Consider the following 18,426-nt stretch of genomic DNA (forward strand, 5'->3'; position numbering starts at 1 on the left):
ATTTTCCATGAAGACTAACTTAGTTTCGGTAAGATTGTAATACTGCAACTTCATTTCATCAGGGATTCGTATATGTTTCTTATTTCTTTCTGTTATAATTTTATTAATGCCTCAAACACCGCTACAATAATATGAAAATGTAATTTTATTAGTTTGTGTTCAATTTTAAACAGTATTGTGCTTTGTTTCTGATCCCTGTAAATAGTCGTGGATTTTTTTACTCAGTTTATTTTTATTACAGTGCTCTCAATAGTACATAAAATGTTTGTGATATTTTCTGTACCAGGAATTAAACTGTTAACAGGTGTACTAGAGCAGAGTTTGGTCATTCATGGCAGCTTCTCAGGGAACTTGGTCAACAGTGAACGAAGCATTCCCTTGACAGTAAATTACAAACTGCTCTGCATTATTAGTCCTTAAGATTAAAAAGGGCAGCTAAAGAGGATATTAAAAGGTAAGCCTGAGTAGGCACTTATTTAATGCATTTTTCCTGATTTAAAACATATTAAAAAGTGGATGTTAATTATGTTAGTATTGAGTTCATGCTGTTTTACTGTACTCTTGGATCTCCTATTCCTTTCTTGCCATAAATGCGTTTGACCATCAGCTGGTCCCTTCAGTTCACTGATGGCAAATGTGGAGAGAGTGTTCTCTTCATTGGTGTACCAGCTCCTCTGGAATATTCTGTTTCTTGAGCAGATCTTCCACAATTACAAGTTGGCAGTTGTTCAGTTCTCAAAGCTCAATAGACCTGATGGTTTTCATTTCTAACTAGGACATGACCATACTGCTAAAAGTTCAGTATCCATTTTCTTGACATCAATGATACCTAGAGTTCCACTCTCTTGTAGCATACTTCTAATTAAATGGCGTAGTAAATGGTATAGTTGCTGTTAGTATTGATAGGAAAAGAAACAAATGAATGTGTAGGACAGGAACTCGGAGCCAACTATTTTGTGCACATAATTAGAACTGCACATCATTCAGAACCAGTCCATTGTTTAGTGCTTTATTCCAGTATACTTTGCATTTTATAATAAAGAAAAATAAGTTGAATGCAGGACTTCACCTTCTGTTCAACCTCTCTTTCTGTAGCTTCCAATAGAACATAACGAATATGACTGAATTTGAATGCTTTGATTATTTTCTTACTGAGCTGGAATAGCTCCTTGAGTACAAATACAGCCATAATGTATTCCACTGCACAGTGCATGGCCTTCATCTTCATAATTATTTTGGATTAAAGTACATTTTACATGCACACATTATATTGATGTTGTTTTTTTATAGTTAACAGAATGCTTTTCAACAGGACTTTGGTCTTTGTAATCAAAATAACCCTACATTTATTTCATTAACTTTTGTGCAACGAAATAACATTATTCACTGCCAGAGTCTTCAATTTCAAGTGATTATGTGGTACACTCCGTGGAGCTTCTTAATATTTTTGAAGGCATAGATTCATGATCGGAGCCTCCGTGGCTCAGACGGCAGCACGTTGACCTCTCACCACTGGATACCGTGGTTCAAATCCCGGTCACTCTATGTTAGATTTGTGCTGGACAAAGTGGATGTGGGGCAGGTTTTTCTCTGGGTACTCCAGTTTTCCCTGTCATCTTTCATTCCAGCAACACTGTCCATTATCATTTCGTGGCATTTATCAGTCACTAATAAATCACTTTGGGAGTGGCGACCCCATCGTACTAATAGCCTATATATGGTTCATTCATTACATCCCTGACCCGGTCAAAGACTGGAAAGCAGGTTATAGGTTTTTATTTTTGGATTCATGATCATCCATCTAATGTATAAATTCCACTGCACTGAAATTTGGTTGTTGCAGGAGAAAGCCTGTTTGTAACTTTATTGTGGATCCTCCCATGAGCCAACCAATTGCACTCGCTTGCATCTGTTGTGGGTGGTACGCTCAGATATTTGCAGGCAAGAGATCTCAGTGGCTGGGTCCTACATAATCCTTTCCACTAGGCACAAGGTGAAATATATTCAGCAGCATCCCACAAACCATCAGAGGAGGAGAAACCATCGCAAGCTCAAAATTCAGCCATATTAGTTAGCATACATCCTCTGTAATGTCCATACTATTGACACAAGAGCTGATAAATTCCAGTACATGGCTTTCATCCTCATTCAAGGCAAAGTCTGTCATAGTGCATTGCCACTGCCGGTGGCTCCACGTAGCCTACACAGTGGCCTCCACGGTATGCACTAGCCATGTGTTTTGGTGAGTGTGCTATTTACCAACTGATGAGCCCAACTTAGCACACTGGGGCGAAACGCTGGCAACCAGGAATGAGTTAGCTAGAAAATGTATAATGTCCAATAACGGACCAACTGTATTGGTATTATAAGTTTACTCATTCGGAACAAATATTTCAGGTTCCCTATGGGAATCAACATCTTTATCATAAGTGGTATGTTCCGAGGTGTCAGTGGAAAGATAGCGTGGAATGACATTAGTAGACGAATAAGTATGAGTGGTGTCTTTAAAGGTAGGAAAGATCACAATTTGAAGATAAAGTTGGAATTCAAGAGGACGAATTGGGGCAAATATTTGTTTATAGGAAGGGGAGTTAGGGATTGGAATAACTTTCCAAGGAAGATGTTCAATAAATTTCCAATTTCTTTGAAATCTTTTAAGAAAAGGCTAGGAAAACAACTGATAGGGAATCTGCCACCTGGGTGACTGCCCTAAATGTAGATCAGGATTGATTGATTGATTGATTGATTGATTGATTGATTGATTGATTGATTGATTGATTGATTGATTGATTGATTGATTGATTGATTGATTGATAATCCTAAGTTATGAATGGAGATATTTAGGAACATGAAAAGGGGCTTGTAATAGGATAAATACAATGACAGGTCAGTATAGGAAGAGTGGTGGTGGTGATTTTTGTTTAGGGGAAAGTACAGTTAGGTTACCATTCTCTCAGTGTGGGAAGAGGGAGCAACAGAAAGAGGAAACAAGGAGAAACATTATAACATTAGAGCAAGGATGATCTCTACATCTTTCATTGCATTGTCATCTTCAAATAGATAGCTCTTTCCTCATCAATTCCAGTTCTTCTAATCGATTTCTTCTCACTTTTGGACGAGCTTGTTTCCGCTTCTCAGCTTCATGAGGAAGGTGGGCATCACCTGTAGAGGGGCCATCTTGATAGATCTTCATTCTTGTTATGGGTGCTATAGGATAAGAAGAAATCCGGGTAAACACAGGAAAAGGGAAGATAAAATAAATATAATCCTGTTTACAGTTCACATAATTTATAATGGCAAAGAAAAATGTTCTGTTTGTTGGTATCATCTTACTATTGATATTAACTTAATTCATTACTGTTTCAGATACAAGCAGAGAAACAGATAAAGAGAGAGGGAACATTGAAAATATTTTCAACATCAGTTATAGTGCTGTACAGTTGTTATTTTACTCAGCAAGATTAAGGAAGGAGAAGTAGAAGGTGGTTAGTGGGTGCAAAACTCATGTAGGCCTAATAGATAAAAAATAAATCAGAGCAAATTTCAATAATGTACTTTAACATAAACTAAAATATAACAACATACAGGTTTACACTATATTCAGCAGCTTCTTAATTGTCCTAATTAAAGTACACTATCTGAACAAAAGTATCCAGACATACATTAAAGCCAAAACTAGCATCTAGGTGTTCCTCGGATGTAGTGGACGTTAATTGTCCTTTATTACAACTTGAACTCCGCAAGGGAGACTTTCTACTAAGCATAGAAATGCCTCCAATGGAATGGCAGGCCATTCTTCTTGCAGTGCTGTAGGAACCGTAGTTAGTGATGTCAGTCATTATATCTGGAGCAAAGTCACTGGTCTTGTTCAACCTAGAGGTGATCTGTAGGATTTAGGTTGAGGCTCTGAACTGGCCAGTCCATTTCCAGAACCTTATTGGAACTTTATAGGAGCAGCGACAGTGTTAGTAACATTTGGGCTCTAGTTTACTTGATGTCTGGATAAATTTGATCTGATAGCGTAGATCTGTAAGGGGTTAAATAATGCAGAATACTGGAGTAAAACAATCGTTTAGTTCCTTGGTTGAATGATCAGCTTGAGGACTAGGTGTTTTTCTTCATCTTCATGCAAAACTTAATTTATTTTAGAGCTAATAGTTGCGCGGTTTGGGTCACATAGCTGTCATCTTGCATTCGGGAGACAGTGGGTTTGAACCCCACTGTCAGCCCTGAAGATGATGATTTTTCCATGGTTTCCCATTTTACACCAGGCAAATCCTGGTGTTGTACCTTAATTAAAGCCATGATTGATTCCTTCCCGTTCCTAGCCCTTCCTTATCCCATCGCTACCATAAGACCTATCCGTGTTGGTGCAGCATAAAGCAAGTTTTGTATTATTTTATTTTTTTATTGCCTTGTTCAATGGTGAAGTTGGGGCTCTTGGCCCTCTCTTACATTTAACCACATCACGCTACAAACTACCACAGAAACATGCAGAAGTGAATTCATCACTCCACATAGGGTCTGGCTTCATGGCTAGCCATTGGTCACAGGGGTTCCGGGTTCGATTCCTGGCAGGGTCAGGAATTTTAACTATAATTGATTAATTCCGTTGGCACTGGGGCTGGGTGTATGTGTCCTCTTCATCATCATTTCATCCTCGTCACGACGTGCAGGTCGTCTACGGACATCAAATCAAAAGACCTGCATCTGGTGAGCCAAACTTGTCCTCGGACACTCCCAGCACTATACGCCATACGCCATTTCATTTACTCCACATAGGGTTTGCATCAGGAAATCCATACAATGTGCTGACCCCAGGTAGCTGGGATAAGGCCAGGAAGAAGATGGGGGTGAAACAGTGGGTGCAGTTCAAAACCTTCAGAATGTTTCATTTACAAAGAAGAGAATAAACTACAACTACTAGTTTCATGCAGGGTCACTGCTTTTAATAAGCCTCTTCTATTCTTTTCTGTTTCTTCCCAGTTCCTCATCTAGATTTTTCTCCTTGAGGTGCTCCTGGATTAGCTCCATCTTTTCTTAGGCCGTCCTTTCTTACTTTTGCCGTCAATTTCTACCTTCAGAACTAGTGGCAGCGATTGGGAATTAGAAGTGTGTGAGGGGGGGGGGAGAGTAAAAAATGTTCAGGCAACAAAAATACCCGGGTTTGTGGGATATAGCAGACAGTGAGGCAGGTATATACATCAGAACTGAAAAAAAGTACAAAATGGTAAGGGTTGTTTTTTTTTTCCTGAGCGAATTTTGACAGAGAGGCAAAGTTTGACAGTTTACCAACTTAAGTGCGATAATAATAGTTCTTGAGATTTTGATTCAATACTATATAATAAAACTTTCACCAAAGGAACAATATTACACATGTATTACAATTAAATACCAAGTACGGCATGATTATACAATTAAAAATAATTTAGTATTTGACTACACATTAAGAAACTAACAGACACTAAAGAGACTGCCAGACTGACGAATGCTCGCAGTGAGCAGGTGGATCATACCTCAGTGTCCATGACCTTAGCAAAAAACTATACCTCTTCTACCCTTCCTCATGCAAAGTCTCCACTACTTGCTGTGGAGCTATACAAATCGGTTAGCCGCTACAAACTACATTTTGTGTGTATTTCCACTAAAAATTTTGTTAATGATTGAAGAAAATAAAGGAAAGAATTAGCTAATAAGACAACAGGTCTTGTACAAATAGCTTATTTTAAAAATTCCTAGTTTCAGCAGTATGAAATGGAATAAAAGTGTAATGCCCCTCCCCCAATGGCCTCTACTGTTCAGAACCTTGTTTCTTACGTAGTTCTTGTCCCTTATATTATATTGTTTCCCTTCCATTATCTATTACTTTTGTATCCATGTTTACTCTTCACCATTGTAAGTAATGTTTTGTCTTGTTGAGTGAAAGTGTTCTCCCCTCCTTCTAAACTTCCACACTCCAGATTTCTTTGTTTGTAATAGTGGATGCTTGTAAAAGTGAATATAAATATCTGTATCACTAAAACTATCTTTCTTATTTTGTAATACAAATTGAGATTTGTGTTTGTGGGAATAGAAACAAAACAAGGAACAGTGTACATAATAGTATGGCCATTTTGCACTTCAAAGTGTTTGTTACAGTGGCACTTGTTATGGAACCACCCCAACCACCTGGAAATAAATAAAAAAGAAAAATGAATAGCTATAATGTCAGGGTCCATAATAATAAGTTTTTTAATTTGACTGTAAATTTTGTTTCAGAACATTTCTCTAATACAGTTTTGTTAAAATTGTCTTGATAGTGCATGTAGTGTTGAAATACTATGCTGCTTACCTGGAGGCCCTAGATCCAATTCTCAAGGTGCCCAAAGATTTAAATCCTGGCATAAGGGCTAGAATGTTATTCACTAGCAAATACGAGGAGTTGTCATTTTATGCCAAGCAACCACCTTAGAGCTGTTTGGCTTGTCACTCTTATGCCTTTTGACAAGCCAAATGGCCTTCTTCTTTTAACTGTGGACTTTTAGTAGATTCACCCCAGTTTATGGCACATAACATGTTTTTTGTTGCATCTGTAGTAGTATATTGGAGTTATAATTGGAATAGGTTCCTGAGACTTTAAATAAAGGCAATGTCCTTGACAGCTGCCAGTAATAACTGGAAAGAAATCAGTATAGGCTTAACTATTAAAAATCAGTCAAGGATTAAAACATTCGTGATGTTTCCCAACTTTTGCTTAATGTTTCTTCCTAAAAGGATATCCACAAGGAAAATTTAGTTATAAAATTATCCTCTTCAATTAAAAAATGCATTTTCCAGTCTGGGAATAATTCTTCATAGCAGATTGTTATTTATGCTGTTAAAAAGAGATGTACAGTGTAGTGCAAATTAATCAGAACACAGAAATACAGTAGAAGTCTGCTATAACGAGTACGGCATATGATGAGAACTCTGTTATAGCGACAATTTTTTCTGTCCCTTCAGAATTTCTGTATTAAACTGTGTATTGTCCTTCGGTTACAGCGAGATCCCTATCACTGACGCACCCGTTATTACGAGCGATTAAACGCGCACGATTTTTTCCGTTACCAATGTTTATGCACCCCAGCGATGATATTGCTTGCAATCTATTACCTTCGGCATAGTTTCCTCGCTATGTGCACTAGCGAGTTCTCTCGTAGATATTCGAAGATAATGTCGGAGTCAATTAGTAATATTCATCGACTGCTGTTCCGTAAAGAAAATTCTAAATGAAAGAGAACATATTTTCGTAATAAATGCGTAAATAACATGTTTGATAGCAGTTGTTAACTCGTTAAAAAATTAAGGCTGACTAAACGAGCGCTTCATTTTGAGGCTAAATACTGCAATTAAGTAAGAATGGGATACACCTCGAGACATGGCAGAGTGCTTAATTGATTTCAGGGGTTAGTTTATATTTTCTAAGGGCCGATGACCTTCGATGTTAGGCCCCTTTAAACAACATGCGTCATCATCATCAGTTTATATTTTCTCGTGTCTGGTTAAATTACAGAAAGGCTATTATGAAAATTTATAGCGAGAAGTTTATCATTTCTCTACTGGCGCTTGAAGTGTGTTTTCATCGTACATGTAGTACGGTTAAGTTAGGATAGGTGACGCTGTTTGAATGAGAAAACTAAAACATTTGCAACAAAATGCGATCGATCATCTTCGGTATGGTATAGTTTTCTCACTTTGCACTTTGTGCATTTTGCGAGCTCTCTCGTCGACATTCAAAGGCAATGTTGGAGTTGATTAGTAACACCCGTCGACTGCTGTTCTCTAAAGAAAGTTTGAAATGAAAGAGGATAACACGTTTCCATAATAAATGCGTAAATAATGTGGCTGATAGCAGTTGTTAACTTGTTAAAAATAAAGACTGAAGTAAACGATATGTTAATTTTAATGTTATATACGGAAATTAAGTAAGAATGTGATACACCTCAATACTGATTTCAGAGGATATTACATATCTTCTCGCGTCTAGTTAAATTTCGGAAAGGCTATTTACATGTAAATTTTTCGCAAGGAGGTTATCATTTATCTACATGCGTTTCAAAAATGTTTTCATGATACATATACGGTTAGGTTAGGTGACGCCGTTTGAAGAAGAAAACTGATGTGTTGACGCAGAAACCTCTGAAGTAATACCGTATTTCTCCAAATCCAAGACTTTTTGTTTTCTCAGAATCTCGTGCGAAAACTCAAGGGTTATAATACCAATATAATGGTCCGTTATTGGACATTACAACTTTTCCAGCTAACTCATTCTTGGTAAAATTTGTAATGTCCAATAACGGACCATTATATTGGTATTATAAATTTACTCATTCAGGACATATATTTTGGGTTCCCTATGGGAATCAACATCTACATCAACTCAAGGGTTGTCTTGCATTCGCGGCGTAACAGTAAGTTAATGGATACCCCTGGTAACTACCGCGGTAACCATGCTGCTTCTTTTCACACGTGCATGCACACACAAAACTCATTGACAATAAACGACCGCCTCTTTACTATACATCGCTAGCCATGACAACCGGTTGTACAGTGCCTGTGTGTAACATCACTGGATCTCAGGAAATGGCGTTCTAGTCTCTACAAACACGTTTCTCAAATCTGCAGAATGGCATCAAAACATGCGAGCCTTCGAATTCTTAGAAAGGCCATGGCTACTCAGTGGCAGAGTTATAACGTGTCTATTGTACTTTACGCTTAGTAAAATTAAGTTTTATAGACAGCAGGAATATTTTCGTGATGGATAGTCGTATTGTAAAGATATTTGGAAAAGGTATTGCCAGCAAATTTTCAATGGGTTCTCGCCGATATTATGATGCCAATTTTAAGTTGATGGTTATTAAACACTCGGATATGTAGAATAATTGTGCAGCCGCAAGAAAATACGGCATAGGCGTAACTAAAGCCAATATTTGGCATTAGAGTGAAAACAAAGAGCTCAAAAAATGCGTATTGTACAAAAAATTCATTCAGTGGTCCGCGCAACAAAGACACTTTAAAGAAGTCGAAGATGAAATTGTGAGGTATGTGCATGAAAAGCGCAACGGCGGAATGGCCATACCGTGGCACAATAAACTCGATCGTTGACTTTCATCGTCCGCGATTAGGCCTATACATCCCTAGCCACTGAATTTGGCCAAACCCGGCAAGCAAGACGTGCGTGTAGTGGTAACCGGTTATATCTGACGCTGAGTGAAAGTAACAGTTTTATAGCCAGCAAGAATAATTTCCTGATGGATCGTCGTATTGTAGAGACACATGGAATAGGTATTGCCGGCAAATTTTTAACGGGTTCTCTTCCGTATTATGATGCCAATTTTAAGTTAATGGTCCTTAACCCCGCGGAAATAATAATTGTGCAACCGAAAAAAAAAACCCGGCATGACTAAAATCAATGTTCGGCGTTTAAAAATAGTCTAAAAATGCGTAGGGCTGCTGTACAACAAAGGCATTCATATGATTTTACAAAGTACTTTTGAGCCTGATTTAATTTTTTTGAAGGAAGAGTTAGGTTCATCTTGGATTCGGAGAAATACGGTACTATATTTTTTTTTCCGAATGAAATTAAACATACACTTTCACGTAGTATCGGATTTCTAAAAATAACAAACAAGTAAGTCGTAGTGTGGATATCATCTGCGGAAAAACAAGTTTTGAACAAACTGATTGCAGTTTCATACCAATTTTAATGTGCATATGGGGTTTTCCGACAAAAATCGGATATAACGACAATCCGCTATAGTGAATAAATTTTTCACTGTTATGAATTCTTTTGCTATAACAGACTTCTACTGAATAAACATTTTGTAGGCCCTTTTTTTTTTTTTTAATACATACCTTCTTCAATCTTTGTTAATAACTATATGTCGTCCTTTCTGTTTTATAAATTACTTTACATGATTTAGCATAGATTCCATAAGCTTTGAGCACAATTTTTAAGTTCATCACCATAAAACCACCCCTATTGTATGTATTGTTGTTGCCGGGCTAAGTGGCTCAGACGGTTGAGGCGCTGGCTTTCTGACCCCAACTTGGCAGGTTCAATCTTGTTTCAGTCCGGTGGTACTTGAAGGTGCTCAAATACGTCAGCCTCGTGTCAGATTCACTGGCATGTAAAAGAACTCCTGCAGGACAAAATTCCAGCACCTTGGCGTCTCTGAAAACTTTAAAAGTAGTTAGTGGGATGTAAAGCAAATAACATTATTATTATTATTATTATTATTATTATTATTATTATTATTATTATTATTATTATTATTATTATTATTATTATTATTATTATTATTATTATTATTATTATTATTATTACATATTTTTTTTGGAACAGTCAAGTTTTGTGAATCTCCTTTTGCTAATAGCTCACGTGTTTTCTATTGAATTAATATCAGGAGAGTTCCCTGACCATTCTAAGGCATGAATATCGTTCTGACAAGAATTTCTTCACTTTCTTTAAAATATGGCAAAGAGCCAAATCTTGCTGAAAAATTCAGTCACCATCTGGAGACCTCTTCTAAAGCTTATCAAAAACACTCCTTTCTAATATATGGATGTACTGGTCAGATTTCATCATCCTGTCGACTGCTACTAAGGGTCCTGGTCCTTCATGCATTAAAATTCCCAAAACATCTTCACGGGGTGTTTTATGGTTTATTGCAAATATGTTGAAGTTTTGTCTCATTCTTCACTTGGTGCACACACGGAACCCTCTGTGACTCATTCTTTGCTCAGCGCACATATTGAATCCTCTGCCACTGCACTTCAAAGTGATTCTCTTTGGAGAAAAGAACTTTCTTCCAGTGTTCTATTGTCCAATCCTGATAACCACATGCCTACTGAAGTAGTTTCCTGCACATTTCTCCTGTTAGAAGGTGTTACTTTACAGGTTTTCAGGTTTTCTCTCCAGCTACCAGAAGTCTACAACAAACATTAGAAACGTTCAGATTTACTTCCTTTCCCCCCAATTTGCAAGCAAAGTCCACAGCAGTGAGCCTGATTTTGTATTTCCTTCTTCTGGGGAGAAGACATTCATTAGTTGGTGTTGTTTTGTTTTTTCTGCCACAGTTTCCCTTTATCTTTGGTGAAATTGAGCCAGGCTGTTTGTGCCACTGAATATTTCAGACACCAGATTAAGTAGCTAACTCTGTCTGTGTCTTGGAAGTATTCTGTAATAATGCCATAATCGCACTGTGCTTCCTGGGAATCATATCCATTGAAGACATACGTATTAGGCTACTAATCCCACAAGAAAATATCAAAATTCCTCAGAAGTTACACACATCAAAGTACACTTTTAACCTAAAACAGTCATCACACAGATTAATTTACCAATGAATAACAGTGCAAAGAATTGATGGAGAGAACAGGATATAAAAATAAACAATGTGTAGCACATTGTTGCCAACCATTGGGAAAATTATATTTTAAAATCCTTATTCCAGTTAATTTTCACGGTACTGTAATACCAATTTCTTTGTTTAGCTTCACACCATTTTACAACAGCCAGCCTCTTCCTAATAATGCAAGGTGATCTCTGTGGTACATAAAACCATTCAGACATTTCCATTGACTACTGTAATATTACTGAAATAATTCTCTTGATAGTGCTACTGAATAATTCAGAGAAAGATTCTTAATTACATTTATACATTTTATAATTGTACATTCAAATCGGAAAAATAGCTCAAGTGGTTATGCATGAACTAATGCAGTGAAGCTGATTATTGATTAGTGTAACTGGTGTTTTTACAGGGGTCGGTAGCAAAAGAATTTTCAATTCTTTAATGTGCTTTAGTGTACATTTACCCCTAATCATATTATTCTTGCTATTTGAAATCATTTCTCATTTTTATATTTAAAAAATTAATCATGACCACAGTATATTACTGTCTTCTTTAAAACCCCAGAATACAGCAAAAAGCCTGATAGGGTAAATATTATATTATTCATCGCTTTTTCCTGGTGTCAGTTCTCTTACTTCATCATCATCATCATCATAATTTCTTTGCTCCAGCAAGCCGGGTGCGGTTGTGTATGAGCCTCCTCCAGTTTGTTCTATCCATCCACAGATGCTGCTCATATATGCAACATCAGTTCACATCTCTAATTTCAAGGTTCTTCATTGTCTGTTTTTCCCAAACATCACGAGGTCTTCCTTTTGGTCTCTTCCCAGGAACATTATGGTCAAAGTATGTTCGAGGAGTCCTGTGAGGGTTCATTCTTTTCATGTGACCATACCATTGCAATCTCTTCACTTCTAGAGTCTCTAGCAAGCTTCTTTCCAATCCAAGCTGTTGTTGGATATCCACATTCCTTATTTTATCCATTTGTTTTTTGTAGACAAGAACGGAGGAACTTTATTTCTGTTGCCTGAAGACGACTCTTTGTTGGACCAGTAAGTGTTGCTGCTTCCGGACCATACGTCAATATAGGTACTAGATATATTTTGTACAAGATGATCTTGGAAACAAACGGAAATGTTTCATCCCAAAGTATTTGACGTGCAGCATGATAGAATTTGGAAGCTTTCTGTATTCTGTTACTAATCTCTTGATGTATGGTATTGTCTGATGACAGAACACTACCTAAATACTGGAAGTTGTCTACAATATCCATCTCCTCCAATTCTTAGATGAACAGTTAGAGAGTTTCTACTCATCACCAAGCCAACTGTCTTCGTTTTGCTGATTTTGAGACCTAAGGTTGTAAAAGCTTCATGCCAGAGATCTATTCTAGTTTGTACTTCTGCTTCTGTCTCACCCCATACCATTACATCATCAGCAAAAACCAGGGCATTAGTTGTTGGATCCTTTCTCTTAACCACTTTTAAAACTTCATCCATTATGATTATGAAGAGAAGTGGTGAAATATAACTTCCTGCTGGACTCCACTCTTCATTTCAAACCAACCTGACCTTCCATCCTGGACCTGGACACAACACTTGGTTTCATCATATAATCATTGTACTCGTGCTATGATGTCATCAGGCACTTTATGTCCCAAACATTCCCATATATGCCTGCGTGGTACATGGTCATATGCTTTCTCGATGACCAGAAAAACAGTTATAAGTGTTTTACCTTTCTCCCAATACTTCTCATAGAGCATTCTGGTGGCAAAAATGAGGTCTATAGTTGATTTACGAGGTCTAAATCCATGTTGTTCCTCCTCAAGTGTAGGTTCAGCATATTTTCTAATCCTGCTCAAGGATGGATTCGTAGATTTTGAGGGCGTAGTTGGTACATTTCTTCCTATCACCTTTTTTCAACAATGGGATGTTGACTCCTTGCTTCCAGTCATTGGGTGTTACATTCTCCTTCCAGATTCTATTTAGTACTCCGTACATCCACTGTTGTCCTACCTCTCCTAGTGCTTTGATCATCTCAAACTTAATTCATCTGATCCAGTTGATGTGTTATTTTTCAGCTCAGTTCTCTTACTAATGATGAAAAAAGATCCTGAGTGAGTGGTGGAATCTTGAACACTGCACCTGGACTATCTAAATTGGTGTTGCTCCCTTGTATTGCCATGACTTTAGACTCCCAAGGAAATAATCACAGTTCTGTCAGCTTTTGCTATATGATTATAAAATTGTATGTACAGGTATTGTACAGGTTCCTCGCAGGTACACTTTTCTCAGAAACAATTGAACCTGTATAATTATGCAGTAACCACACCTGGGCGACTGGAGTGGGACATTGATGATGATGAAGAATTTTACAGTATACACTGCTGGCCAAAAGTTTCTGGACAAGCATTGAACTGTTAAAAGAATGGACTGAGATTAAAAGAAAACATACCTGTCGAAGGAATTGACAAATATATATTCTAAAACTAATATTTTACAATAAAACTACGGGTTTACATTACATCTGAGCAAAGAATGGAAAATATGTACACATTTACTCCCACAGATCACCACACACATCAAAATCTCTTCTCATCAAAGAAACCCTGCTTTGCTGCAAGTAGACCTTTAACTATTCTCGGCATTCTCAGAATACGTTTTTCTGATACTGATGCAGGTATACTTTGCCAAGCATTCTGAAAGATGTCCCACAGCTTTTCCAATGAAGGACACTTTTTTCGGACTTGCCGATCCAACTCCTACAGCAGCTCAATTGGATTTAAGTCTGGGGATTGGTGGGGGGGATGCATTCCATTAAAAACAATTCCCCAGAGTTTTGTTTGTTTTCCAGATAATTCACACAATAGTGTCAGGGGTCGTCTTGTTGAAGGACAAATCCACGTTGCTGTCCAGACGGAAGAGCATAACGTGATAGTATGGAATGGTAGCTGTTTTTGCCCAGTGTTCGTTAAATTCGGTGCAGTCTACCAAGTCCACTGTATGTAAAACAACCCCAAACTGTCACAGAGCCCCCTCCATGTTTCACTGTAGGTGTTACATAGTAGGATGCATTTTTTCCGATGTTGAATGTCGAACGTAAACTTGTCAACGTTGCCCGAAAACCTTCGGAACTTGGTTACAGTAATATATTCTGTAATTATTATATTCATTAATCATATTCATGCAGGTACATATGTTTTGTCCAGAGACTTTTGGCCGGCAGTGTATATAATGTTTGTTGTGGATATGCCCAGGGTTTGTGTCTAAATGGTAGCTGAATTATATTTTTATAATAATTCAAATTAAGTCTGATGGAATATTAAATGCAAAGAACATACAGAATCGTGTACTCATTTCTTTTTATTTGGGTGACTACACATATTCTGAAAAAAAAAAAAACCAGTCTATTACATGAAATCCATCCAGTCATGTCAGAACTAGTTAAGCACATGAGTTTACCAAACCCAGACCCTAGGAAGCACTACCACTTACTAACAAGTGGCCAGAGCAACTTGGCTGTTTGATGACAAAGAAGAATTGGAAAGAACGCTCCTCCTGATCAGCACAACTCTGTTTACATGAGTAAAGTTTATTCAGTACTAGTTTCGGCCCTTTTTTGAGCCATCTTCAGGTTAATAGATACAGTACATAAATAAAAACTTAAAACACAAATTAGCATACATTAAAACTTATTGGACAAACATGTAGTATTGGGTCGATGCATTAGTTCATGCAGTTCTTATATTTTATTTTATTTTACTGTCGCTGTCATGCACTGTCATGCATGATGGTTCATGTTTGTGGGTTACTGTAGTCACGTCCTAGTTCGTGAACCATGGGCAACGGCTGAGTTGCCCCTTAAGTGATCCTGAGAGTCGGGATACCAGATGCTATGGAATGGGAGTGGGCATCTCGGACATATTCTGAGTCATGGCCCTCCTTGTGCTCAGGCGGCTAGGACTATACAATCCACCCGTGGTCCATAACCCGTTAGAGGGGAGGTCCTCACTTGGACTATGTGCAAGTAGGGTAGCATCCTGCTTCATGAATTTACCGAGTTCAGAACATTTTAAGCAAGCCTCGGACCTATGGGAGTAACGGAGTCCCACTCCCATTTGATAGGCGAGGGACTCCTTGGAAACAACTTGGCGAACGAAATGGAATTCGATGGGGAGCTATCAATATTAATGGGGCTTATGGAAGAAAGAAAGTAGAACTGGCTGAGTCAGCAAAGAGGATGCATCTGGATGTGCTAGGAGTAAGTGATATTCAGGTAAGGGGAGATAAGGAGGAAGAGATAGGAGATTATAAAGTGTACTTGACGGGCGTTAGAGAGGGAAGGGCAGAGTCTGGGGTAGGGCTCTTTATCAGGAATACCATTGCACGCAACATAGTTTCTGTTAGGCACGTAAATGAGCGAATGATGTGGCTAGATTTGTCAGTTGGAGGAATTGGGACTAGAATTGTGTCCGTGTATTCACCATATGAGGGTGCAGATGAGGATGAAGTTGACAAGTTTTATGAAGCATTGAGTGACATCGTGGGCAGGGTCAACAGCAAGGATAAAATAGTGCTAATGGGCGATTTCAATGCAAGAGTTGGGAATAGAACAGAAGGATACGAAAGGGTGATTGGTAAATGTGGGGAAGATATGGAAGCTAATGGGAATGGGAAGCGTTTGCTGGACTTCTGTGCTAGTATGGGTTTGGCTGTTACGAATACATTCTTCAAGCATAAGGCTATTATTCACCGCTACACATGGGAGGCTAGGGGTACCAGATCCATAATAGACTATATCTTAACAGACTTTGAATTCAGGAAATCTGTTAGGAATGTACGAGTTTTCTGGGGATTTTTCGATGATACAGACCACTATCTGATCTGTAGTGAACTAAGTATCTCTAGGCCTAGGGTAGAGAAAGAGAAATCTGTCTGCAAACGAATAAGGGTAGAAAATCTCCAGGACAAGGAAGTTAGACAGAAGTACATGGATATGATTAGTGAGAAGTTGCAAACAGTAGACAGTAAGCAGGTTCAGGATATAGAAAGTGAATGGGTGGCATACAGGGATGCTGTAGTAGAAATAGCAAGGGAATGCCTAGGAACAACTGTGTGTAAAGATGGGAAAAGGCAAACAGCTTGGTGGAATGATGAAGTGAGAGCAGCTTGTAAACGTAAAAGGCAGGCTTATCAGAAATGGCTCCAAACAAGGGCCGAGGCAGACAGGGATTTGTATGTAGATGAAAGAAACAGAGCGGAACAAATAGTTGTTGAATCCAAAAAGAAGTCGTGGGAAGATTTTGGTAACAACCTGGAAAGGCTAGGTCAAGCAGCAAGGAAACCTTTCTGGACAGTAATAAAGAATCTTAGGAAGGGAGGGAAAAAGGAAATGAACAGTGTTTTGAGTAATTCAGGTGAACTCATAATAGATCTCAGGGAATCACTGGAGAGGTGGAGAGAATATTTTGAACATCTTCTCAATGTAAAAGGAAATCATCCTGGTGGTGTTGTGAACAGCCAAGCTCATGGGGAGGAGGAAAATGATGTTGGTGAAATTATGCTTGAGGAAGTGGAAAGGATGGTAAATAAACTCCATTGTCATAAGGCAGCAGGAATAGATGAAATTAGACCTGAAATGGTGAAATATAGTGGGAAGGCAGGGATGAAATGGCTTCATAGAGTAGTAAAATTACCGTGGAGTGTTGGTAAGGTACCTTCAGATTGGCAAAAGCAGTAATTGCACCTATCTATAAGCAAGGGATCAGGAAGGATTGCAACAACTATCGAGGTATCTCATTGATTAGTATACCAGGCAAAGTATTCACTGGCATCTTGGAAAGGAGGGTGCGATCAGTAGTTCAGAGGAAGTTGGATGAAAACCAGTGTGGTTTCAGACCACAGAGAGGCTGTCAGGATCAGATTTTCAGTATGCGCCAGGTAATTGAAAAATGCTACAAGAGGAATAGGCAGTTGTGTTTATATTTCATAGATCTAGAGAAAGCATATAACAGGGTACCAAGGGAAAAGATGTTCGCTATACTGGGGTACTATGGAATTAAATGTGTTGTTGTTTGAGTCATCAGTCCATAGACTGGTTTGATGCAGCCCTCCATGCCACCCTATCCTGTGCTAACTTTTTCATTTCTACGTAACTATTGCATCCTACATCTGCTCTAATCTGCTTGTCATATTCATACCTTGGTCTACCCCTACCGTTCTTACCACCTACACTTCCTTCAAAAACCAACTGAACAAGTCCTGGGTGTCTTAAGATGTGTCCTATCATTCTATCTCTTCTTCTCGTCAAATTTAGCCAAATCGATCTCCTCTCACCAATTCGATTCAGTATCTCTTCATTCGTGATTCAATCTATCCATCTCACCTTCAGCATTCTTCTGTAACACCACATTTCAAAAGCTTCTATTCTCTTTCTTTCTGAGCTAGTTATCGTCCATGTTTCACTTCCATACAATGCCACGCTCCACACGAAAGTCTTCAAAAACATCTTTCTAATTCCGATATCAATGTTTGAAGTGAGCAAATTTCTTTTCTTAAGAAAGTTCTTCCTGGCTTGTGCTAGTCTGCATTTTATGTCCTCCTTACTTCTGCCATCGTTAGTTATTTTACTACCCTAGTAACAATATTCTTCTACTTCCTGTAAGACTTCATTTCCTAATCTAATATTTCCTACATCACCTGCCTTCGTTCGACTGCACTCCATTACTTTTGTTTTGGACTTATTTATTTTCATCTTGTACTCCTTACCCAAGACTTCATCCATACCATCCAGCAACTTCTCGAGATCTTCTGCAGTCTCAGATAAAATAACAATATCATCGGCAAATCTCAAAGTTTTGATTTCCTTTCCTTGGACTGTGATTCCCTTTCCAAATTTCTCTTTGATTTCCTTTACTGCCTGTTCTATGTAAACATTGAAAAGGAGAAGGGACAAACTGCAGCCTTGCCTCACTCCTTTCTGGATTGCTGCTTCTTTTTCAAAGCCCTCAATTCTTATCACTGCAGACTGATTTTTATACAGATTGTAG

At 38.2% G+C, this 18,426-nt stretch overlaps 1 protein-coding gene across 4 annotated transcripts in view; it reads left to right on the forward strand.

Annotated features, from left to right (window-relative positions):
- Positions 1-18,426, forward strand: part of LOC136875759 (mitogen-activated protein kinase 15) — a 273,592-nt gene that overhangs the window by 21,781 nt on the left and 233,385 nt on the right. For all 4 annotated transcript variants that reach the window (XM_067149337.2, XM_068228451.1, XM_067149338.2 and 1 more), the window contains exon 2: positions 305-454. The gene's annotated coding sequence lies outside the window, so the exon portion shown is untranslated. The remainder of the gene's footprint in view (positions 1-304; positions 455-18,426) is intronic.

Source organism: Anabrus simplex, chromosome 6, assembly GCF_040414725.1.
Source record: "Anabrus simplex isolate iqAnaSimp1 chromosome 6, ASM4041472v1, whole genome shotgun sequence".
NCBI classification, from domain to species: domain Eukaryota; kingdom Metazoa; phylum Arthropoda; class Insecta; order Orthoptera; family Tettigoniidae; genus Anabrus; species Anabrus simplex.